This window comes from Bos taurus, chromosome X, assembly GCF_002263795.3.
Source record: "Bos taurus isolate L1 Dominette 01449 registration number 42190680 breed Hereford chromosome X, ARS-UCD2.0, whole genome shotgun sequence".
Classification (NCBI taxonomy): Eukaryota; Metazoa; Chordata; class Mammalia; order Artiodactyla; family Bovidae; genus Bos; species Bos taurus.
This window is the reverse complement of record NC_037357.1, coordinates 48,617,294-48,644,806: the sequence shown is the minus strand read 5'-3', so window position 1 is coordinate 48,644,806 and position 27,513 is coordinate 48,617,294. Positions and strand designations below refer to the sequence as shown.

The window sequence follows — 27,513 nt, the reverse complement described above, 5'->3', positions numbered from 1 at the left end:
TGCTGCACTCAATATGCCAGCAAATTTGGAAAACTCAGCAATGGCCACAGGACTGGAAAAGGTCAGTTTCCATTCCAATCCCAAAGAAAGGCAATGCCAAAGAACGCTCAAACTACTGCACAATTGCACTCATCTCACATGCTAGTAAAATAATGCTCAAAATTCTCCAAGCCAGGCTTCAGCAATATGTGAACCATGAACTTCCTGATGTTCAAGCTGGTTTTAGAAAAGGCAGAGGAACCAGAGATCAAATTGCCAACATCCGCTGGATCATGGAAAAAGCAAGAGAGTTCCAGAAAAACATCTATTTCTGCTTTATTGACTATGCCAAAGCCTTTGACTGTGTGGATCACAATAAACTGTGGAAAATTCTGAAAGAGATGGGAATACCAAACCACCTGATCTGCCTCTTGAGAAATTTGTATGCAGGTCAGGAAGCAACAGTTAGAACTGGACATGGAACAACAGACTGGTTCCAAATAGGAAAAGGAACATTTCAAGGCTGTATATTGTCACCCTGTTTATTTAACTTCTATGCAGAGTACATCATGAGAAATGCTGGACTGGAAGAAACACAAGCTGGAATCAAGATTGAGGGAGAAATATCAATAACCTCAGATACACAGATGACACCACCCATATGGCAGAAAGTGAAGAAGAACTAAAAAGCCTCTTGATGAAGGTGAAAGTGGAGAGTGAAAAAGTTGGCTTAAAGCTCAACATTCAGAAAACGAAGATCATGGCATCCGGTCCCACCACTTCCTGGGAAATAGATGGGGAAACACTGGAAACAGTGTCAGACTTTATTTTTCTGGGCTCCAAAATCACTGCAGATGGTGACGGCAGCCATGAAATTAAAAGATGTTTACTCCTTGGAAGGAGAGTTATGACCAACCTAGATAGCATATTCAAAAGCAGAGACATTACTTTGCCAACAAAGGTTCGTCTAGTCAAGGCTATGGTTTTTCCTGTGGTCATGTATGGATGTGAGAGTTGGACTGTGAAGAAGACTGAGCACCGAAGAATTGATGCTTTTGAACTGTGGTGTTGGAGAAGACTCTTGAGCGTCCCTTGGACTGCAAGGAGATCCAACCAGTCCATTCTGAAGGAGCTCAGCTCTGGGATTTCTGTGGAAGGAATGATGCTAAAGCTGAAACTCCAGTACTTTGGCCACCTCCTGAGACGAGTTGACTCATCGGAAAAGACTCTGATGCTGGGAGGGATTGGGGGCAGGAGGAGAAGGGGACGACAGAGGATGAGATGACTTGATGGCATCACTTACTCGATGGATGTGAGTCTGGGTGAACTCCGAGAGTTGATGATGGACAGGGAGGCCTGGCGTGCTGCGATTCATGAGGTCGCAAAGAGTTGGACACGACTGAGTGACTGATCTGATCTGATCTGAATCTAAGAGATGAGATTTGAGGCATTCAAACACTTAAAGGAAGATCTGGTTCAGTCTCTTATAGGGTTCCTGTGTCTTGGTGTGCATAAGGTTTTGTTTAAACTCTCCACGCATTTCTGGCGGGTATGGGGTTTGATTTTAAACATGCTATCCTCACTCCTGCCATTTTGTTAAGGCTTCGCCTTTGCCCTTGATCGTGGGGTATCTTTTTTTTTTTTTCCTCTGGGATCTGACATTCTACTGTCGATGGTTGCTCAGCAGTTTGTCGTAATTTCAGAGTTCTCACAGAAGATGAGCACACGTTCTACAAATGTCATGCCAGTGCTCCTTTGCCACCATAAAGGAGGCTATGTGCATAACGGGGACTTCAGTATTTTTGCCTTGAGAATCCATGAACAGTATTAAAAGGCAAAAAGATAAGACACTGAAAGATGAACTCCCCAGGTCAGTAGGTGCCCAATATGCTACTGGAGAAGAGTGGAGAAATAGATCCAGAAGGAATGAAGAGGCTGAGCCAAAGTGAAAACAACATTCAGTTGTGGATGTGACTGGTGATGGAAGAAAAGTGCAATGCTATAAAGAACAATATTGCATAGGAACTGGATAGTTAGTTCATAAATCAAGATAAGTTGGAAGTGGTCAAACCAGAGATGACAAGAGTGAACATCGACATTTTAGGAATCAGTCAACTAAAATAGACCAGAATGGGCAAATTTCATTCATATGACCATTACATCTACTACTGTGGACAAGAATCCTTTAAAATAAATGGAATAGCTCTCATAGTCAACAAAAAAGCCCAAAATGCAGTAATTAGGTATAATCTCAAAAAAGAACAGAATGATCTATGTTGGTTTGCAAGGCAAACAATTCAATATCAGAGTAATCCAAGTCTATGCCCCAACCACTAATGCCAAAGAAGCTGAAGTTGAATGGTTCTATGAAGACCTACAAGACCTTCTAGAACTAGTACCAAATATATATATATATATATATATATATATATATATATATATCCTTTTCATCATAGAGGACTGGAATGCAAAAGTAGGAAGTCAAGAGATACTTGGAGTAGCAGGCAAGTTTGGCCTTGAAGTACAAAATGAAGTAGGGCAAAGGCTAACAGAGTTTTGCCAAGAGAATGCACTGGTCATAGCAAACACCTTCTTCCAAAAACATAAGAGACGACTCTACACATTGACACCACCAGATAGTTAATACTGAAATCAGACTGATTATATTCTTTGCAGCCAAATATGGAGAAGCTCTATAGAGTCAGCAAAAATAAGACCGGAAGCTGATATGGGTCAGACCCTGAACTCCTTACTGCAAAACTGAGACTTAACCTGAAGAATGTAGGGAAAACCACTAGACCATTCAGGTATGGCCTAAACCCTTATGATTATACAATGGAAGTGACAGATAGACTAAAGGGATTAGATCTGATAGAGTGCCTGAAGAAATATAGGCAGAGGTTCATAACATTCTATAGGAGATGGTGATCAAAACAATCCGCAAGAAGAAGAAATGCAAAAAGGCAAAATGGTTGTCTGAGAAGGCCTTACAAACAGCTGAGAAAAGAAGAGAAGCAAAAGGCAAAGGAGAAAAGGAAAGATATATCCATCTGAATTCAGAATTCCAAGGAATATCAAGGAGAGATAAGAAAGTCTAAGTGATCAATGCAAAGAAACAGAGGAAAACAATAGAATGGGAAAGACTAGAGATCTCTTCAAGAAAATTAGAGATATCAAGGGAACATTTCATGCAACAATGGGCACAAGAAAGGACAAAAACGATATGGATCTAACAGAAGCTGAAGATATTAAGAAAAAGTGGCAAGAAAACACAGAAGACCTGTATAAAAAGACCTCAAGAACCTGGATAACCACAATATTGTGATCACTCACCTAGAGCCAGATATCCTGGAATGTGAAGTCAAGTGGGCCTTAGGAAGCATCACTATGAACAAAGCTAATGGAGGTGGGTGATGGATTTCCAGTTGAGCTATTCCAAATCTTAAAAGATGATGCTGTCAAAGTGCTGCACTCAATAGCCAGCAAATGTAGAAAACTCAGCAGTGGCCATAGGACTGGAAAAGGTCAGTTTTCATCCCAATCCCAAAGAAAGGCAATGCCAAAGAATGCTCAAACTACCACACAATTACACTCATCTCACATTCTAGCAAAGTAATGCTCAAAATTCTCCAAGGCAGGCTTCAACAGTACATGAACTGTGAACTTTGAGATGTTCAAGCTGGATTTAGAAAAGGTAGAGGAACCAGAGATCAAATATCCAACATCCATTGGATCTAGATAAAAACAAGAGAATTCCAGAAAAAAAAAACCAAAAAACTTCTAAACATCTACTTCTATTTCATTGACAACACAACAACCTTTGACTGTGTGGATCACACAAACTGTGGAAAATTCTTAAATAGATGGGAATACCAGACCACTTTACCTGCTTCCTGAGAAATCTGCATGCAGGTCGAGAAGAAACAGAACCAGACATGGAACAATGGACTGGTTCCAGATTCGGACAGGATTATGTCAAGGTTGTATATTGTCACTGTGCTTATTTAATGTATATACAGAGTATATCATGCAAAATGCAGGACTGGATGAAGCACACACTGGAATCAAGATTACATGGAGCAATATCAATAATATCAGATATACAGATGACACCACCCTTATGGCAGAAAGCAAAGAGGAACTATGGAGCCTCTTGATGAAAGTGAAAGAGGCGAGTTAAAAAGCTGGCTTAAAACTCAAAATTCAAAAACTAAGATCATGTCACTCAGGCCCATCACTTCATGGCAAATAGATGGGGAAACAATTGAAACAGTGACAGACTTTATTTTCTTGGGCTCAAAATCACTGCAGATGGTGATTGCAGTCATGAAATTAAAAGACACTTGCCCCTTGGAAGAAAAGCTATGACAAACCTAGAAAGTATGTGAAAAAGCAGAGACATTAACAATACTTTATTGACAAAGGTCTTTATAGTCAAGGCTATGTTTTTTCCAGTAGTCATAAATGGATGTGAGATGGGACCATAAAGAAAGGTGAGCACTGAAGAATTGATGCTTTTGAACTGTGGCATTGGAGAAGACTCTTGAGAGTCCTTTGGAAAGCAAGGGGATCAAACCAGTCAATCTTAAAAGAAATTAGTCCTGAATATTCATTAGAAGGACTGATGCTGAAGCTGAAGCTCCTTTGGCCATCTAATACAAAGAACTTACTCTTTGGAAAACACCCTAATGTTGGAAAAGATTGAAGGCAAGAAGAGAAAGGGACAACAGAAGATCAAATGGTTGGATGCCATCATTGACTTAATGGATATGATTTTGAGCAAGCTCCAGGAGTTGTTGATGGATGGGGAAGCCTGTCGTGCTGCAGTCCATGGGGTCACAAAGAGTTGTACACGACTGAGCCAGTAAACTGAATCTAAGAGACACTGCTGCAACATAAAATGATGTGAAGGTTAGGGATTTGTTTGGGTCTAGCAGATAGGCAGGGACTTCGTGATATTTTTCTATCTTTTGACATTACTGGCCACAGTGATATGTGAATTAATTCTAATTTCTGTTACATTGGCTAAAGCATGTTTTCGAGAATTGGAATGCAGCCTTAGTTCTCTCCCCTCCAAAAAAATCTACTTAGTTATATGGTATGATCTCAGTATCACTTCTGTAAACTTGTTTTCATCATAAGTGAGTCTTGCCAGATTCATTTTCAGGCAGGCATTCCCCTTTGGGGCTTCCCTGGTGGCTCAGACGGTAAAGCATCTGTCTACAATGCGGGTGACCCAGGTTCAGTCCCTGGGTTGGGAAGATCTCCTGAAGAGAGAAATGGCAACCCACTCCAGTATTTTTGCCTGGAAAATCCCATGGCCAGAGGAGCCTGGTAGGCTACAGTCCATGGGGTCACAAAGAGTCGGACACGACTGAGCGACTTCACTTTCACTTTTATTCCTTTGGATTAAGCAGTCACTTCTAAAAACGTTAAAATTATTCTATCTAATTTAACTATTTGACATCAGCAAATAGACAAAGTTTAAAATGTTTGTAGATTATTATGGAACACATACTTAAAAGTGTGACTTCTTAGCCAAAACTTATTAATGTCTCGATGGTTGTTCCCATTACCATTTTGCACACGTTTGACCTCAGTCAATATTTGTTGTTTAAAACAATGTTCTCTGTAGAAAGTGTGGTGAGAGAGCATTCAGAAATGACAGAATTTTAGACCTTAGAAAATAACTGAACTGTACAAAGAGGATATGGTCCAATACATTCCAGAAATTGCTATCTAGGGAGTAAATAGTCTGTCTTCCCATTCCCAATTTTCTTAGTTGACCTATGGATGACTATGACAGGTCCCACAAATTATATCTCTGGGTGACTGTTAACGAGACAGAACGTGAAGACTATCAAAAAAACTAGTTAGAGACTTTGTTGAGGAAGCAGATTAGATTCTTCAAGGTTCATGTACCGAATCAGATTAAAAATATATGAATAGATATCTGCAACACCAATTTACCACCGAATGTTGATAATTCAGGAACTTCATGTAAAATCTTGCACCAACAGCAACAGATGTCTGATTAAGATGATTGACATAACAGCAAGAACAAACTTTTACTCAGTATTTAATGTCAGAAACTATACTAAGAACTCCATGCATATTATCTAATTAATTCACATTGATGTTAAGGTATACATATATTCTTACTATCTTTGGCCTCTTGATGTGAAGAGCATGCTAACTGGAAAATACCCTGATTCTAGGAAAGTTTGAGGGCAGGAGGAGAAGGGGTCAACAGAAGATGAGATGGTTGAATAGGTTCACTGACTCAATGAATATGAATTTGGGCAAACTCCAGGAGATAGTGAAGGACAGGGAAACCTGGTGTACTGCAATCCATGGGGTTGCATAGAATCAGACATGACTTAGTGACTGAACAACAACAAATTATTATCTCCAATGATACACTGATTGACAACATGTCCCTAACTGTTCCCTGCTTCCTATTTCCACACCCTATTTAATTAATTTTGTTGTTATTCCCATCAAGAGGAATCTGTTTCCTCACTACTTTTTCTTTTAATTGAAGTATAGTTGATTGATTGGAAATGTCATGCCAGTCTCTGCTATTCAGCAAAGCAACTCAGTTATATACATATGTACATTTTAAAATAGACTTTTTCTTTATGGTTTATCTCAGCAGATCAGATATAGCTCCCAGTAGGACCGTGTTGCTTATCCATACTGAATGCATTAGTTTGTATCTACAAATCCAAAACACCTATTTCATCCTTCTGCCTCCCCCTCATCTCCTTTGGCCACCACAAATCCAATCTCGATATCTGTGAGTCTGTTTCTTATTTGTGCCATTTTTTCTGATTCAGCCTATCAGTGATATCAGGATTCCCTCTTGGCTCAGTCAGTAAATAATCTGCCTGCAATGCAGGAGACACAGGTTCAATCCCTGGGTCATGAAGATCCCCTGTAGAAGGGCAAGGCAACCCACTCCAATATTCTTGCCTGGACTGGCATACTGCAGTCTATGGAGTTGCAAAGACTTGAACATGACTTAGGGACTGAACAACAACAACAACAACAAGTATTCCATTATATATATGTACCACATCTTTATCCATTAATCTGTTGGTGAGCATTTAGTTTGCTTTCATGTCTTGGTTACTGTAAATAGTGCTGCTATGAACATGGGGGTACATGTATCTCTTTGAAATTAGTTTTGCCCAGGTATATGCCTAGGAGTGGGATTGTTGGATCATATGACAATTCTATTTTAGCTTTCTAAAGAACCACCATACTATTTTCCATAGTGGCTACACCAACTTACATTTCTACCAACAGCGTAGGACTGTTCCCTTTTTTCCATACTCTTTCCAACATTTGTTATTTTCAGACATCATTTTAATAATGGCCATTCTGACTAATATGAAGTGGTACCACATTGTAGTTTTAATTTGCATTCTTTAATAATGAGTAATGTTGAATATCTTTTCATGTGCCTACTGACCATCTACATGCTTTCTTTGAAGAAATGTCTGTTAAGGTCTTCTCCTCATTTTATGATTTTTTTGTTGTTGTTGTTTTGTATGATCCATTTGCATATTTTGAAAATTAAGCTTTCGTTGGTTGCATCATTGACAAGTATTTTCTCCCATTACATATAGTACCTTTTTTTTTTCTTTTATGATTTTTTTTGTTGTGCAAAGAGCTTCACTAGTGGCTCAGATGGTTAAGTATCTGCCTACAATGTGGGAGACCTGGGTTCAATCCCTGGGTCAAGAAGATCCTCTGGAGAAGGGAATGGCTACCTACTCCAGTATTCTTGCCTGGAGAATACCATGGACAGAGGAGCCTAGCGGGCTACTGTAAACAAAGAGTTGGGCATGACTTAATGTCTAACACTTTGCTCTGTGAAAGCTTGTAAGTTTGATTAGTTCTCATTTGTTAAGTTTTGTTTTTATTTTTATTGCTTTGGGAGACTGACTGAAGACATTCATACAATTTATGTCAGATAATGTTTAACCTATGCTCTCTTCTAAGAGTTTTATAATGTGTCTTATGCTTAAATCTTTAAGCCATTTTAAGCTTATTTTTGGGCATCGTGTGAGGGTGTGTTCTAACTTCACTGATTTACATGCAGTTGTTCAACATTCACAGCACCACTTGCCACAGAGACTATCTTTTTCCCATTTTATATTCTTATCTCCTTTGTCAAAGAATAATTGACTATAGGTGTGTGGGTTTATTTCTGGGCTGTCTATTGCATTCCATTTGATTAGCATGTCTATTTTTGTACCAATACAAATACCACATTGATTTTATTCCTGTAGCTCTATAGTATTCTCTGAAGACTGGGAGACTTATGCCTCCTGCTTTTTTCCTCACCTCCTCCCCCCCCACAGGGTCGCTTTGGCAATTCTGGACTTTTTATGGTCCCATGTAAAATTTCTGATTGTTTGTCCTAGTTCTGTGAAAACTGCCATGGATAATTTGATAAGGATCACATTATATCTGTAGATTGCTTTTCTTGGTATTGTCATCTTAACAATATCAATTCTTCCAATCCAAGAGCATGGGCTATCTTTCTATTTCTTTGAATCCTCTTTAATTTCCTGAAATGTGGAAGACCTGGCAATTCTATTTTAGCTTTCTAAAGAACCATCATACTATTTTCCATAGTGGCTACATCAACTAAGAAATTAATAATTTATTTATTAATGCTTTATAGTTCTCAGCATATTTTTTTTTTTTTGTCTACTTGGTCAGGTTTACTCCTTGATATTTTTTTGGTGCAATTTAAAAAATATTGTTTTTTAAGCATTTCTGTTTTGATATTTCATTGCTAGTGTAAAAAATGAAACCTATTTCTGGGTGTTAATCTTGTATCCTGATACTTGGTTGAATTGACTTATTAGATGTAATAGTTTCTGTGTGGAGTCTGAAGGGTTTTTATTTGTAGTTATTATGTCATCTACATATAGTGACAAATTTTCTTCTTCCCTTCCAGTATGGATAGCTTTTAATTCTTTTTTCTTGTCTGATTGCTGTGGCTAGGACTTCCAACACTATGTTGAATAGAAGTAATGAGAGTGGGCATCTTTGTCCTGTTCCAAATTTTAGTAGGGAGGCTTTTAGATTTTCACCATTGAGTACTATACTGACTGTGCGTTTGTCATAAATCATTTTTACTATATTAAGATATATTCCCTCTAAACCCATTTTGGTAAGAGTTTGTGTGTGTGTGTGTGTGTGTGTTTAAATAATTAATGAATGTTCAATCTGTCATATGCTCTTTCTGCATCTACTGAGATTATCACATTTTTTTTCTTTTGTTTGTATGGTATATCACATTGAATGGTGTTTGTTGAACCATCTTTGTGAACTTAAGATGAGTCCCACTTCATTGTGGTATATGATCTTTTTATATGTTGTTGAATTTCGTTTGCTAATACTTTGGTAAGAATTTTTACATCTATATTAATCAAAGTTATTGACCTGTAATATTCTCTTTTTTTGGTGGTATCTTTGACTGGTTTTGGTATCAGAGTGATGGTAGCTTCATAGAATGTCTTTGGAAGTGTTCACTGGTGTTCCATCTTTTGGAAAAGTTTGAGGAGAATTTGTATAATTTCTTTGTATGCTTCATAGAATTTGCCTGTGAGGCTGTCTGGTCCTGGACTTTTGTTTGTAGGAAGATATTTTTTGCAAAATCTATTTCACTTCTAGTGATTGGGCTGATAAAATTATCTATTTATGAGGTAGGTTAGGTTGTTTATTTGAGATTTTTTCTTGTTTTTTGAGTAGGCTTTTATCACTATGATAAAGTGTGGAAGAAACACAAGCTGGAATCAAGATTGCTGGGAGAATTATCAATAACCTCAGATATGCAGATGACACCACCCTTATGGCAGAAAGTGAAGAGGAACTCAAAAGCCTCTTGATGAAAGTGAAAGAGGAGAGTGAAAAAGTTGCTTAAAGCTCAACATTCAGAAAACAAAGATCGTGGCATCTGGTCCCATTACTTCATGAGAAATAGACGGGGGAACAGTGGAAACAGTGTCAGACTTTATTTTTTGGGGCTCCAAAATCACTGCAGATGGTGACTGCAGCCATGAAATTAAAAGACACTTACTCCTTGGAAGGAAAGTCATGACCAACCTGGATAGCGTATTCAAAAGCAGAGACATTACTTTGCCAACAAAGGTCCATCTAGTCAAGGCTATGGTCTTTCCTGTGATCATGTATGGATGTGAGAGTTGGACTGTGAAGAAGGCTGAGCACCGAAGAATTGATGCTTTTTAAATATGGTGTTGGATCAGCCCTGGGATTTCTTTGGAGGAAATGATGCTGAAGCTGAAACTCCAGTACTTTGGCCACCTCATGCGAATAGTTGACTCATTGGAAAAGACTCTGATGCTGGGAGGGATTGGGGGCAGGAGGAGAAGGGGACGACGGAGGATGAGATGGCTGGATGGCATCACTGACTCGATGGATGTGAGTCTGAGTGAACTCCGGGAGTTGGTGATGGACAGGGAGGCCTGGCGTGCTGCAGTTCATGGGGTTGCAAAGAGTCGGACACGACTGAGCGACTGAACTGAACTTAACTGAACTTATCACTATGAACTTACCTCTATGAACTACTTTGATTGACTCATTGGCTTTTTTGTAGCATGCTTTTTTAATCTCCATGAAATTTTTAAAATTTATTTTTCTGTGGTTGACTTCTAAATGCATGCCATTGCTCTCAGTGAAGATGATTGAAATAATTTCTATACTCTTATTTGTTGAAGTTAGTTTTGTGTCCTCATACATTCCATTTGGAGGCTACCCAGATGGCACCTGCCAATGTAAGAAACCTAAGAGATGTGGGTTTGATCCCTGGGTTGGGAAGATCCCCTGGAGGAGGGCATGGGTACCCACTCCAGTATTTTTGCCTTGAGAATCCCATGGACAGAAGAGCATCATGGGCCACAGTCCCTAGGGCTGCAAAAAGTTGAACATGACTGACTTGACTTAGCACGCACACATGCATGTTTCATTTGCACTTGAAAAGAGTTTGCATTTTTGGGGAGGGGGGTATAATATTCTGTTCTGTGTCCATTGATACGAGTGGAATGTTAAAGTCTCCTACTATTACAGTCTTCCCATCAATTTCTCCCATTATATCGGTTAGTACTTATTTTATATGCTTGAGTGTTCCTATATTAGGGGTGTATACATTGACGTGTAAAATCTTCTTCTCGTATTGATCTTTTTTTCATTATATAGTGTCCTTCTTTATCTTTCTTTATGGACTTTGTTTTAAACTCTATCTTGTCTGATATGAATATTGAAGCACCTGCTTTCTTGTCACTTCTATTTACATGAAATATCTTTTCTATCCTCGCACTTTCAATTTATGTGTGTCTTTTGCACTACAGTGGTTCTCTTATAGGCAGTATATTGTAGGTTCTTGCTTTTTATACAGTCTGCCACTCTATGTCTTTTGATTAGAGCATTTAGTTCATTGACCTTTAAGGTAATATTAATACATATAAATTTGTTGTCATTTCAAATCTTGCTTTTCAGTTGTTTCTTCTTTGTTCCTTTTTTTGTGGTTTGAATATTTACTTTTGTTTTATGTTTTGTTCTCTTCTTTTTGTATTTTGTGAATATATTGTATGTTTTTGAATAGATGTTCTGTTTTTCGAGTATGTTAATCCCTTTTTATGTCTGCTTGCTTTAGACTGATAGTCATACAGGCTCAAACACATTCTTAAAAAAAAAAAAAGGAAAGAAAAAAATCTGCATTTTCTTATTCTCCTTTCCCCAATTTTTTGATTCCGATGTCCTTTTTTATGTCTTTATGTATATTCATTTTCTGTTCCTTGTGTTTATCATTACTTCCACAAATATTTTTTTTGATCTGTTTACTAGCTAATTTAAGTAATTAACTTTCCAATTATGACTTCTTCCTTCCTATATCTTCTTGTTTCTTTTCTATTTAAAATGCCATTTAAGTTTTTCTTTTAAGCTAGGTTTAGTATTGCTGTATTCTTTTAGTTTTTGTTTGTCTGAGAAATTCTTTATTTCTCTTCCTATTCCAAATAATATTGTTGGGTAGAGTATTCTAGATTTCATATTTTTCCCTTTCAAAATTTTTAATATTGTTTGCCACTCCCTTCTGTCCTGCAGTGTTTCTGTATAGAAATAAGCTGGTAGCCTTATGGGGTTCACTTGTAATTAACACTTGCTGCCTTTAGAATCTTCTCTCTATCTTTAACTTTTGCCATTTTTTAAAAATGCCTTGGGGTAGGTTTATTTGGATTCATCTTGTTTGGGGCCTTCTGTGCTTCCTGTATCTGTATATCTGCTTCATTGTTTAAGTTTGGGGAATTTCCAGCTATAATTTTTTTCATATACATTTTCAATCTCCCTTTTCTTTTCTTCTACTTCTGGAAAGCCTATTATGCATATATAAGCATGCTTTACATTATTTCACAGGTATCTTTTATTTCTTTAAATTTGGCTTTCTGTCTGCTGTTTTGATTGGGTAATATCCATTTTTCTACCTTTCAGATTATTTATTCTTTATTCTAAACTATTCATTCTGCTAATCATTGCCTTTAGCTCAGCTTTTGTCTCAGGAAATGAATTTTCTAATTTTTCTTGTATCTTCCTTATAATTTCTAGTTCCTGTTTATAGTAATCTGTATTTCTGTCAATAGTCTTTCTTAATTTTTTCAGTATTTTCATTACGTCCTTTTTGAACTTTTTGTCTGTTAGACTGAAAAGGTCTGTTTTATTGTTTGTTCCTTCAAGTGATTTCTATTTGTCTTTTAACTGAGAATGGCTCCTATACATTTGCATTTTGTTTATTTTTCTCTTATTCTGTGAATTTAGGAGAAATAATTTTCTACTGCAGTCTTGGATGGCTATTTATTTGTGGGAGCATATATCATAGCTTGTGTGGGCTTAATATTTTTTAACATGAGGGGTATTTTTGGTTTGAGTGCTTGCCATCTCTTTCCTCAGAGTGTGCTAACCATTATCCACTTGATAGAGGATTTGCAGGTGTGCAACCCATGCTTGCTTCCAGGAAGGTAAGGGCAGTGATTAGTTCCCAGTTGTGGGACACTTGGAGGTGGCAGTAGTGGGTTGTATGTGCTCCTTGGGAAATGGCAGCAGCAACTTGTGCCCTCTTGTGGGATCCTCAGTGGCAGCAGCTGTCTGCACTCTCCTCTGAAGACCATGATAACAGAAGCAGTTCACACCTGGCCCTAGAGCTCATGTAGGTGGGTGGTACCATGCTGCCTGAGAGTACATGAAAAGGAAAAAGATCTATGGTGGACCACCCTTCTAATCAAACACCCTAGAACAAGGGCTCCTTGCCTCTCTGGTAGGCCCAGGCTTCTTCTTGCATTCCCTAGGTGTGGCACACAACACTGTAGCCCCCTCAGGCTATCTCCATGCATCCAAATCCAGTCCTCTTCCCGTGGTCTGATCTTCAAAACCTGAGCCTCAGCACCTAGCCTCCACTCACCCCAGTGGACAAGTGGACTCCACTAAGGAGAGTCATCTGGCACTGACCAGATGATCTGTGCAGGTCTCTCTCCACTTTGCCTTCTGCAAACTGGGTGCTATGCTCTCCTTTGAGGCTCCAAAGCTCCCCCTCTGTCCCAGCTGATCTCATCAGTGAGATGATAGGATTTCTCACTGTGTGGAAACCTTTCCACTTTACAGCTCCTTCCCAGGGATGCAAGTTCCATCCCAGTTCCTTTCTCTCTGTATCTCTCTTTTTTTTGTTTTCTTTGCCCTACCCAGATATGTGGAAATGTTCTTGCCTTTTGGAAGTCTGAAGTATTTTGTCAGTGTGAAATAGATGTTCTATGAGAATCATTCCGTATAAAGATGTATTTTTAATGAATTTGTGAGAGAATTTAGCTCCATATTTTACTCCTCCTGCCACCTAGATGTGATCTTATCCTCACTCTTTAAAACTAAATTTTCATTGTTAGCTGATTTGGTTAATAAAACATGTTAAAAGTGATATTGTGCCAATTCAGAGTCTGAGTCTGTGTGTGTGTGTGTGTGTGTGTGTGTGTGTGTGTGTGAACTCTGCCATTTCCATGTGTTCAAGGATAATCTAACTTGCTGTAGGATGAGAGGCCACATTAGAGAGAGCTAGTTAACATTAGCCAAAGTCTGGACAAACAGCCTCCTAGCTAACCTGTAGCTGACTAAGGATGCATAAGAAAAATCCAATTGGAACCAGAAGATCCACTCAGCAGATCCCAGTCTAAATTGTCAAACCACAGAGTTGAAAACTAATTTGTTATTTAGCTTAATTATATTTGCAACTATTGTTTTAAGCCACAATGGTTTGGGATTCTTTGTTACACAGAAATAAATACTAACATGTCTACATTTCATCTATTAAGATATTGAGCTAAGAGAAGTTCATTAATTTTTCCTGAGGTCATAGAGCTAACAAATATGAACTGGGATTTGATTCCATGTCTGCTTAACAACAAAGTTTGTGCTCTTAATTACGAATTCATACTGTTTCAGGACGTTATGGCAGTGTGGGTTTTGCATTATAAATACTACATTTTAAATGATACAACAAGATGCTGTTTTCGGTCTTATATTTGGTCCATGCTGAGGCAAAGTATTCTGGGAAGAAGAGTGTGTTCATCATTTTAGTTCACTCACTCAGTCATGTCCAACTCTTTGTGACCCCATGGACTGCAGTATGCCAGGCCTCCCTGTCCATCACCAACTTCCGGAGTTTACCCAAACTCATCTCTATTGAGTCGGTGATGCCATCCAACCATGTGTGCATATGCGTATACTTTTGTATGTGTGTTTAAAGGAATCCATTGCCCAAAACTATTTTGAAGCCAAAAAACACTATAAGCATTTGGAAGTAGAAAGACCCAAAGGGAGAAACACTGCACATGCACACATAGATATTTTGTTTTCAGTGAAGCAGTCAGAACATCTATTTCAAAACAGTTTTTAAAAAAATCCTTTGGAAATATGAATTCTGGACAGCTGCTCTTATCGTGATGATGGTGCTAAATTAAATTGGCATCGCAAACACCCATTCACAAGACTCAGACCAAAATAGCATAGCAGCACAGAAACAGGAATGACTAAATATTAGGGAAGATGATTTTTCACATTTTTGGGGAAAATATTTCCTTATTCATCCTGTTTTCATTTATCCAGTTTTCTCATACCAGTTTTTCATCTCAGATTATGCCTTCTGGATCTTTTCTCTGAAGAGCATCAACATACTGTGAAAGGTATCTTGATCCTTATTTAGGGTAGAATGATAGAGCAACTCAAAAGAATATAAGAAATATGAATATTTTAAAGCTTGGTCTGGAAACTTCATAGAAATCTATGGACCTAACAATTGTAGATTCATAACTAGCAGCTGAATGAAGGCAAAAGAAGAGAGGGTAGATGTTTTATAAATGAGCAGATTATGCAAGCCACCTGCCCAGATAAAGACATGCATGGCACACACCTAGTGAAGATGAAAAAACTAGTAGCAAGACATACTAGATGGCAAAGGGGAAGGTACATAAATTATCTACATCTAATGGAAATGGTCTTGACTAAAATTGGAACACAGCAAAGTGTGTTGAAATTTCCAAAAACAAAAATCTGAAACCCTCTATTTTCATCAATCTATACAGACTAAGCATGATCTTTCATCCATATTTCAACTATTGTGAATAATGCTGCAATGAAAATTACAGTGCAGATATCACTTTGAGATCCTGATTTTAATTCTTTTAGCTATATACTCAGAAATGGGACTGCTGAAATATATGGTAGTTCTATTTTTTTTTTTTTTTTTGAGACACCTCTTTTCATGTACTTGTTGGTCATTTGTACTTCTCCTTGGGGAGGGAAAAAAAAACATCTATTCAACTCCTATGTCCATTTCTAAATCAGTTGTTTGTTTTTTCTATGGAGTTGTATGAATTCTTTATATATTTTGGATATTAACCATTATATATATATATATATATATATATATATATATATATAATTTGCAAATATTTATCCCTTATATAGATTATATTTTCATTTTGTTGATTTCATTTTGCTGTTTGAAAGGTTTCCAAATAAGAAAAGAAGTAAAATTGTCTTTGTTTGCAGAAGACATGAGCTTACATATAAAAAATACCTGAAGACCATGCCCAGAAACCTGTTAGAGCTAATAAAAAATCTTAGCAGTTGCAGAATAAAAAAGTCAACATAAAAAGTTGTGTTTCTATACACTAACAACAAAACCTTTGAAAAAGAAATTAAAAAAGCAATGCCATTCACAATACCAAAAAACAATAAAATCCTTAGAAATAAATTTAACCAAAGAGCTAAAAGATCTTATACACTGACAATTGCAAGGCTTTGATAAAATAAATTGAAGAATACACAAACAAATGTAAAGATATCCTATATTCATAAATTGGAAGAATTAATTTGGTTAAAATGTCCATATTACCCTAAACCACCTATAGATTTAATTCAGTGCTCATCAAAATTCTAGCCCTCTACTTGGGCTATAAAGAAGCTGGGAGAGCCCAGTACTCCAGCCATTCTGAGCTCATTTTGAATCTCAGTTTTGTTCTTCAACAAATTTGATATCCCCACCAGCTTTGGGTCATCTTCAGATCTAAGCTAAAGGCTTGAGCCTTTGGAGTGGGAGCACTGACTCCAAGACCCTAGACTACCAGAGAACTAACCCTAGGGAGTATCAAATAGTGAGAACTCATACAAAGGAAACCACTTGAATATAAGACCCACCATCACCCAACCACCAGTAGCACCCTGTGCAGGATACCTCATCTAAACAACAAACAAAACAAAAATACAAACCCAATCATCAGCAGACAAGATTACCATCTCACTCAGCCTTGCCAAACAGAGGAAAAACAAAAAAAAAACAAACAAAAACTCAGCACAAATCTCATTCTATACAAAGCTTATACAAACCACTGGACCAAACTTAGGAGGGCAGAAAACAAAAGGAAGAAAGAATTCAACCTTGAAGCCTGGGAAAAGGAGACATCAAACACAATAAGTTAAAAAAAATAAGTAATGAAAAGGCAGATAAATACTACACAATTAAGGAACAAACTAGAAACACAGAAGTCCAAATAAATGAAGAAGAAATAGGCAAATTACCTGAAAAAGAATTCAGAATAATGATAGCAAAGGTGATTAAAAACCTTGAATACAAAATGGAGAAAATGCAAGAATCTTTTAACAAAAACCTAGAATAATTAGAGAATAAACATACAGAAATAAATAACACTATTACTGAAATTAAAAAAAAAAAAAAAAACCTCTAGAAGGAATCAATAGCAACATATCTGAAGCAGAAGAACTAATCAGTGAGCTGGAAGATTAAAATGGTGGAAATAACTTCTGAAGAGTAGAATAAAGTAAAAAAAATGAAATGAGTCTGACCTCTGTGACAATATCAAATGCACCAACATTCGAATTATAGAGGTCCCAGAAGAAATGAGAAAAAGAAAGGGTATGAGCAATTTTTGAAAAGATTATAGTTGAAAATTTCCCGAACATGGAAATGGAAATAGTCATTCAAGTCCAAGAGGCACAAACAGTTCTATACAGGATAAACCTAAGGAGAAACATGCCAAGAAACATACTAATCAAACTAACAAAGACTAAACACAAAGAAAGAATATCAAAAGCAGCAAGGGAAAAGCAACAAGTAACTTACAAGGGAAACCCCATATGCTTAACAGCTGATCTTTCAGCAGAAATTCTGAATGTAAGAAGGGTATGGTAGGATATATTTAAAATACTGAAAGATAAAAATATACTACCAAGATTACTGTACCCAGCAAGAATCTAATTCAAAATTGATGGAGAAATCAAAAGCTTTTCGGACAAGCAAAGGTTAAGAGAACTCAGTATCACCAAACCAACTGCACAGTAAATTTTAAAGGGACTTATATAGTCAAGAAACACAAGAGAAGAAAAAGGATCTACAAAATCAACCCCAAACAGTTAATAAAATTAAAATAGGAACATATATATCAATTATTACTTTAAATGTAATTGGATTAAATGCTCTAACAGAAAGACACAGACTGGCTGAATGGATACAAAAACAAGACCCATATATGTATGCTGTCTACAAGAAACTCATTTCAGACCTAGAGACACTTATATACTGAAAGTGAGAGGGTGGAAAAATATATTCCATGCAAATGGGAAGCAAAAGAAAGCTGGATTAGCAATCCTCATATCAGTCAAAATAGACCTTAAAATAAAGAAGAGTACAAGAGATAAGGAAGGACACTATATAATGATCAAGGGATCAATCCAAGAGGAAAACATAACAATTGTAAATATCTATGTACCAAATATAGGAGCACCTCAATACATAAGACAAAGACTAACAGACATAAAAGGAGAAATTGAAAGTAACACAATAATAGTAGGAGACTTTAACACCCTACTCTCACCAATGGACAGATCATCAAAACAGAAAACTAATAAGGAAACACAAGTCTTAAAGTATGCATTAGATGAGATGGATCTCATTGATATCTTCAGGACATTCCATCCAAATGCAGAAGAATACACCTTCTTCTCAAGTGCACATGGAACAGGATAGACCACATCTTGGTTCACAAATTAAACTTCAGTATATGTAAGAAAGTTGAAATCACAAATTAAACCTCAATATATGTAAGAAAATTGAAATCATATCAAGCATATCCTCTGACCACAACACTATGAGACTAGATATCAATTACAAAAAAGAAACTGTAAGAAACACAAACACATGGGGAATAAACAACACGTTTCTAAGTAACCAACAGATTACTGAAGAAATCAAAAGGGAAATCAAAATATATCTAGAAACAAATTACAATGAGAACATGACAACTCAAAACCTATGGGATGTAGCAAAAGCAGTTCTAAGAGGGAAGTACAATCCACTTCAGGAAACAAGAAAAAGATCGAACAGACAACCTAAATTTACACCTAAAACAACTGGAAAAAGAAGAACAAAAACCCCAAAAAATTAATAGAAGGAAAGAAATCATAAAGATCCAAGCAGAAATAAATGAAAAAGAAATTAAATAAACAATAGTAAAGATTAATAAAACTAAAAGCTGGTTCTTTGAGAAGATAAGCAAAATTAACAGTCCTTTAGCAGACTCATCAAGAAAAAAAGAGAGAAGAATCAAATCAACAAAACTTGAAATGGAAATGGAGAGGTTACAACAGACAATGCAGAAATACATAGGAAAATAAGAGACTATTATGAACAACTATATGGCAATAAAATGGATAACCCAGACTAAATGGACAGATTCTTAGAATAGTTCAATCTTCCATGACTGAACCAGGAAGAGAGAGAAATTATGAACAACCCAATTACAAGCTCTGAAATTGAAGCTGTGATCAAAAATCTCCCCAAAACCAAAAGCCCAGGACCAGAAGGCTTCACAGGATAATTCTGTCAAACATTAAGAGAATAGCTAATGCCTGTCCTTCTAAAACTACTTCAAAAAATTTCAGAGGAAGGAACACTTCCAAACTTATTCTATGAGGCCACCTTTACCTTGATACCAAAACTAGACAAAGAAAACACACAAAAAAGAAAACTACAGGCCAATATCACTGATGAACATAGATGCAATATCCTGTGATTAACCATAATGGAAAAGAATGTGAAAAAGAATGTAGGTGTGATGGGGAAGGAGATGGGAGGGAGATTCAAAAGGGAGGGAGTATATGTATACCTATGGCTGATTCATGTTGAGGTTTGACAGAAACAACAAAATTCTGTAAAGCAATTATCCGTTAATTAAAAAAAATAAATTAAGAAAAAAATTTCAATGGCATTTTTTTCACATAAGTAGTAAAAATGATTCTAAAATTTGTGTGAAGCCACAAATAATCAGAATAACCAAACTAATCCAGAGAAAGAAGAAAAAAGTAAATATTTCACACTCCTAATTTCACAAAGGCATAGTAATTGAAACAGTGTGATACTGGGCTGAATGTAAACATATAGGTCAATAGGACATAGTTTGAACTTATCCCCATCAATGGATGTGGTCAACGATATTTGATAAGGAAACCAAAGACACTCACTGGGAAAAGAAGAGTCTCTTCAATAAATGGTGTCAGGGAAATTTGATTACTACAAATTATCTTACAATCCTTATTTTAGTAATATCCTTAAGATAAGGATTGCTACACTTATCTTAAAACATTCACAAAAATCAACTTCAGTTCAGTTCAGTTCAGTCACTCAGTCGTGTCCGACTCTTTGCGACCCCATGAATCGCAGCACGCCAGGCCTCCCTGTCCATCACCAACTCCCGGAGTTCACTCAGACTCATGTCCATCGAGTCAGTGATGCCATCCAGCCATCTCATCCTCTGTCGTCCCCTTCTCCTCCTGCCCCCAATCCCTCCCAGCATCAGAGTCTTTTCCAGTGAGTCAACTCTTCGCATGAGGTGGCCAAAGTACTGGAGTTTCAGCTTTAGCATCATTCCTTCCAAAGAAATCCCAGAGCTGATCTTCTTCAGAATGGACTGGTTGGATCTCCTTGCAGTCCAAGGGACTCTCAAGAGTCTTCTCCAACACCACAGTTCAAAAGCATCAATTGTTCGGCACTCAGCCTTCCTCACAGTCCAACTCTCACATCCGTACATGACCACAGGAAAAACCATAGCCTTGACTAGACGGACCTTTGTTGGCAAAGTAATGTCTCTGCTTTTGAATACGCTATCTAGGTTGGTCATAACTTTCCTTCCAAGGAGTAAGCGTTTTTTAATTTCATGGCTGCAATCACCATCTGCAGTGATTTTGGAGCCCCCCAAAATAAAGTCTGACACTGTTTCCAGTGTTTCCCCATCTATTTTCCATGAAGTGATGGGACCAGATGCCATGATCTTCATTTTCTGAATCAACTTGAAATAGATTATATACTTAAACATAAGACCTGAAGCCATAAAACTCCTAGAAGAAAACAGGGAAAAGTTTCTTTAACTTTGGTCTTGGCAGTGATTCCACATATATGACACTAATCCCTTTATTATATCCCCAAAATACATGTTTATAAATTATTTGAGAGAAATCAACCTTTTTTGCTCTTTGATTTCTATTTGGCATCCAGGGTCTTGAATAGAACAGGCTGGAGATGTCTAAAATAGGAATAATAAGGATAAAGGAATTTGAATTTTTTTAATGTAAGGAAATTGGTTCTTTATCCTGAGAAGAGAAGACTCAGTGGCCACAGCACACCCCTTTTCAAATATTTAGAGGAGTGTTTTTTAGAATAAGGGGTAAGATTATTTCTTATCACCATAGAAAATAGGTCTTTGACCAATTGATGAGTTGAGGGAGTAGGTAAGGAGATTTAGGCTTAGCTTAAGAAAGATTAATAACAGAATTGAGAATGGAATTTGCTGCCTCAGGGAATATAGCTGTTCTCCATCTCAAAATATATGCAAACAGATGCTGGGTAACTTCTTGATAAGGATACTTCAGAAAGAGTCACATCATTGTCTGGAGAATTGAGTAAACTGAACTCTAGGGTCTTTTCTAAGAGAATTTTGCAGTCCTGTGTATCATTCTTTAGCCCTGGTTGTTTCCCTCTTTGAGTCAATGACTTTGTAGTTAATGCTGTAATACTCTAACGGTTAAATAAATGCCATACATTTTAGTTCCCTAGTTTTTCTACTTCTGGTGAATATTCTACTGCTAGTCTTACAAGCAAATCAGCTGGCTGACTATTTTGAGCCATGAGTAGAGGGTAGGGGAAGAGCAAAAGACATGATATGTTAAACTGTAATTACACCTCATTGTGAGTGAAATATTGGAACCCATTTTTACATGAGAATTGAGTTTAATAGAAAAAATGGACAAAAAAATAGAAGACAATAAGTGCCTTGAAATGGCAGGCATTTCAAGATACTGACAGGCATAAAGAAGATACTGTAGATATTGGAGGCAAACTATACTTAACATTTGTCAGAGATGTCTATGGATATGCAGCTCTAATATATCTGGTTCCTCTTCAGAATATTGGATCTTTTGCTGGCTGAAAGCTCCCTTTGTTTTCCATTCCATTCACAATTAACACACCATGTGCATCATTGACAAACTTCTGAAGTTCAGCTCCGATTTAACATAACCCTGCCACAATGAAATTGTTGAAAGGCTCCTCAAAATAAAAGAATATGCAAAAATAGTATCCTGATTGATCAGGATTGAATGAGGTGAATCAAATTTATAACTCATAGTTTGGTGTGCCAGATAATTTTTGCTTTTGCCTCCATTTTCCATTCTAATTTTATATCCCATGCTTTACCTTCATAAAGAGGCTTCCCTTGTGGCTCAATGGGTAAATCATCTGCCTACAATGCGGGAGACCCAGCTTTGATCCCTGGGTCAGGAAGTTCCCCTGGAGAAGGAAATGGCAACCCACTCCAGTATTCTTGCCTGGAAAATCCCATGGACAGAGGAGCCTGATAGGCTACAATCCATGGGGTCGCAAAGAGTCGGACACAACTGAGCCACTTCACTTCACTTCTCATTCCAGCTGAAGTACCCATTGTTTACTGTAAAATGCATGTACTTTACTGATTATGTACTTTTGCTCCCACTATTTTACCTACTCCCCTGTCTCTTTGTGTGTAAAATTTTTGTCAATATTTTGTAAAAGCTAGACAGAACACTACCCTGCCAATCCAGCCTTCTGAAACCTGATTTCCTTAACCCTACTTCCCTGCAAATCTATCTAGCAAAAGTTTATCCCTGTATTTGATCAATCGGGAAACTATTTTTGCATATTCTTTTTTTTTTTTTTTTAGTTTTAGTTATGTTTTATTCTTTGTGTACTTGTCTTCTGGTATTAAGTTGAACTATACTAAATTGTTGATATTTAGTTATATTTGACTCACATAAGTAGAATTTACATGGTTGAACCTAATATATGACTTAACTCTCCTAATAGACTATAAGTTCCTTGAATTGCCCCCAAAATGCTTACCTATGCCCATCTTCGCCAGCAAAATGCTATTTGTTGAAATGAATTATGTTCAAATCAGATTCTGATATTCAGGAATTCTCACATTGAGCCATTTAAGTGTTTTTTTTCTGCCTCAAGATTGATAATTAGAGAGATTGCTATAAAATTATCCAGATAAAACTTTGACTAATTCAGACAAAGACAATTTTGTATATCACTGAATAGAATCATACAATCCTTTAAGGTGATTTCAACTTTAGGATTTTATAATTTAATTGTCAGATTTTTTTTTTTTTTTGGTGCATATTATCTATCTGCCTCACAAGCATATTTTAATCAGACCACCTATTTCATATGATGATTTTGCTCTTCAGGTTTTGAAATATAGGGTTTTCTCCTAGGAGCAAGATTCATTTATATTATTATATAAATTATAAACAGACTGCAAATTATTCATCTTTATTTCCTTTGTATTTGCTGTGGCAATCATCCATTTCCTATGCCCTGTCCACACCCACAACACCACCACTAGTCTTAATTTTCCTTTCAAGTAACTATGCCAGAGAATCTACACACAAAGGCTTTGAGTTGTTATTTTATTGTTCTCTGTACACTCAATACATGGCACAGTACCTGGCATGTCATAGACCCTAAAATGATTGCCAAAATAAGGAAGAAAGGGAGTTAGGAAGGGAAGAAAAGTAGGAAGGGAGGAAGAGAGAGAGAGAGAGGGATGGGAAGAGAAAACCATCACAGGAAGTTATCATCTATTAAGTTATACTTCCTTTAGCCAGTCTGCAATTTTGTTTTGGTTTCTCATTTAAGGTTGGCATATAATATATACTCTGGTTTCTCCTCAGATTGCATAAATCTTTCACCTTTTTAAGAAAGATAACCTAAAAGATAAAACTTTTACTAGGGATTAGAGGCAATGGAATTGAACGATTTCCATTTGTTCTCTGATTCTCAGGATAAATGTGATAGCAGCATTCCCCATTATGAACAGAACACTAAGGAAAATCAACTCTTAGGATACAGAACCAAAGTAGATATGCCATTAAGAAACATCACATAAATGAAAGCAGAATAAACCTTGGCATATGGGATAAATAATGGAAGACTGACAATCTGTTTATCTACAGGAAGACAAGCAAATTCTTAACTATAAAACTAAGGAAGGAGATTTACTGCCCTTCAAGCTCCAAGACTCTAGGTTCAAGGTAACTGCAGATTTCTCCCCTCCTCCATCTAAAACATAGTATACAGTCCCAAGAATGCAAGAAATAATAAATAATTTCTAAAGCTATTAGGAATATATTCAGAACAGAGGAGCCTGCAAGGTATAGCAGAGGCAGGAAGAGGATTCTTTTATTTTTTTTCCCCAGGCTAAATGTCGCTCAGAAAATTCTTCCCAATTGACAGTTTTAGTGATGTGCTGACTCTCGAAAGTTATGGCCAATATAGACAGCATATTAAAAATTAGAGACATTACTTTGCAAAAAAAGATCCGTCTAGTCAAAGCTATGTTTTTTTCAGTAGCAATGTATGGATGTGAAAGTTGGACTACAAAGAAAGTTGAGCACCGAAGAACTGATGCTTTTGAACTGTGGTGTTGGAGAAGACTCTTGAGAGTCCCTTGGACTGCAAGGAGATCCAACCAGTCCATCCTTAAGGAAATTGGTCCTGAGCATTCATTGGAAGGACTGATGCTGATGCTGAAATTCCAATATTTTGGCCACCTGATGCAAAGAACTGACTCATTGGAAAAGACCCTGATGCTGGGAAAGATTGAAGGTGGGAGGAGAAGGGGATGACAGAGGATAAGATAGGTTGGATGGCATCACCAACTCAGTGGACATAAGTTTGAGTAAACTCCGGGAGTTGGTGATGGACAGGGAGGCCTGGCATGCTGCAGTTCATGAGGTGACAGAGTCAGATGCAGCTGAACTGAACTGACTCAGGAAAGGCCATTCTCAGGTGACACACCTTTTATTTGGTCATTTAGTCATTCATTGGCCCCTTAGTCTGGAGTTTAATAACACATGATTAAGAGGGAAAATACCTTCCTTTGAAGAAAAAAAAAAAGTTGAATTTCTATCAATTAATCTTTTTTACTTCAAGTTAAAGAAATTTTTAAGAAAGGGCATACTCCTGCCACAGGACTAAAAGCCCCAAAAATGCTGATTAAGGACACAGGTTCAGGCCTTTTAACACAGCACCTCTGGTTTGTTTCAAATAGAACTCTTTAGGCAGAAAAAGATGCACAACCTTTATATAGGAATACAGAACTCCCCTACTGAGATTTTATTGCTCAGTGGCATTACTTCCTTACATTATGAGATTTGCAAAAACCTTATAGGCTCAAAACAGGAGACTTTCATCTCTCTGATTATGAAGTTACAAATTACCACTTTTTAGAGTGCCTCCACTACTGATAGATAATAATATTATTTTCATAATTCTTTTTTTCAAAATTGGTTAAGATAGACATGACACATTTAGCTAGCAATGAAGGAACTCATAGAGAATATGGAGGTGATGAATCTCGGTCCTTTGTGCTAAGAGAGGCAGTCTTTCCTTTTAATCATGTACGGACTGAGTTCACAGAATCAAGCCTAATTCTTCAGCTTTTCTCACCCAGACTGTGTCTTGTTCTGTGCTACATTTGATGGATTTTACTGTTTCCTGGATTTCGAGGTAAATACATGTCATTATGGCCTCCAACAGAACACAGAAATAAGGATCCAAGCGAGAACTGGGGAGACATAGTAGAGTATAAGGCCAGAATAAGGAGATGTTAAGAGTATTAGAACCCAAGGAAAATAAAATACCAAGAGTTGGAATGGGATCAAAAATCAATACCAGACAGGGAACTCAGAATAAAATAAACAGAAGGCAGAAGTCACTCCCAGGCAAAGGGCCAAAGCACTATATACATGATCTGTAGAGTATATATAAATTACAAAAACAAAAACTGAAGCAAAACTTGCCTCAAGTAGTAAGTTTCACTATAGTGAAACAACCAGTTAACAACCAGTTAGCAACAAGCAGCTAACCTACACTGAAAAGGGTTAAGAATTCTTAACTTGTAGGACTTGTCATGCTTGAAAGAGACTGGGATTCTTCTAGATGTACATAAGTTCATTCAGTTATCTATTTACCCTTTTAATACCCATCTTGAAGCTGGACCTTTATAGATTCGTTGGTCTATGCATAACAGCCAGGTAAGTACTTCCCTTCAATTTTTAAGATGAGGAATGTATATAGCTGGTAATCGATGATTGTTATTCCCTGTCTTTCTCAGATCAAGACTTTCAAGGAAATTATAGGGCCTATCCATCATATTTCAGAAGTGAAATAAAATAGCATATTAACTGCTGGTTCATTCCAGAGAAGTCATAAAAATTTGTCCTTCACCTATATCAAATTTCAGAACTGATAACAGATCAAATTACCAACATCCGCTGGATTGTGGAAAAAGCAAGAGAGTTCCAGAAAAACATCTATTTCTGATTTATTGACTATGCCAAAGCCTTTGACTGTGTGGATCACAATAAACTGTGGAAAATTCTTCAAGAGATGGGAATACCAGACCACCTGACCTGCCTCTTGAGAAATCTGTACGCAGGTCAGGAAGAAACAGTTAGAACTGGACATGGAACAACAGACTGGTTCCAAACAGGAAAAGGAGTATGTCAAGGCTGTATATTGTCACCCTGCTTATTTAACTTATATGCAGAGTACATCATGAGAAACGCTGGACTGGAAATAACACAAGCTGGAATCAAGATTGCCGGGAGAAATATCAATAACCTCAGATATGCAGATGACACCACCCTTATGGCAGAAAGTGAAGAGGAACTAAAAAGCCTCTTGATGAAAGTGAAAGTGGAGAGTGAAAAAGTTGGCTTAAAGCTCAACATTCAGAAAACGAAGATCATGGCATCCGATCCCATCACTTCATGGCAAATAGATGGGGAAACAATGGAAACAGTGTCAGACTTTATTTTTGGGGGCTCCAAAGTAACTGCAAATGGTGACTGCAGCCATGAAATTAAAAGATGCTTACTCCTTGGAAGGAAAGTTATGGCCAACCTAGACAGCATATTAAAAAGTGGAGACATTACTTTGCCAACAAAGGTTCGTCTAGTCAAGGCTATGGTTTTTCCTGTGGTCATGTATGAATGTGAGAGTTGGACTGTGAAGAAGGCTGAGTGCTGAAGAATTGATGCTTTTGAACTGTGGTGTTGGAGAAGACTCTTGAGAGTCCCTTGGACTGCAAGGAGATCCAACCAGTCCATTCTGAAGGAGATCAGCTCTAGGATTTCTTTGGAAGCAATGATGCTAAAGCTGAAACTCCAATACTTTGGCAACCTCATGTGAAGAGTTGACTCATTGGAAAAGACTCTGATGTTGGGAGGGATTGGGAGCAGGAGGAGAAGGGGACGACAGAGAATGAGATGGCTGGATGGCATCACTAACTCGATGGACATGAGTCCGGGTGTTGGTGATGGACAGGGAGGCCTGGTGTG

At 37.2% G+C, this 27,513-nt stretch overlaps 1 pseudogene; it reads right to left on the bottom strand.

Moving 5' to 3' along the window:
- The window catches only part of LOC104976350 (tigger transposable element-derived protein 1-like), a 56,864-nt pseudogene extending 31,171 nt beyond the window's left edge, over positions 1-25,693 (bottom strand).
- Positions 25,694-27,513: the final 1,820 nt, after the last annotated feature.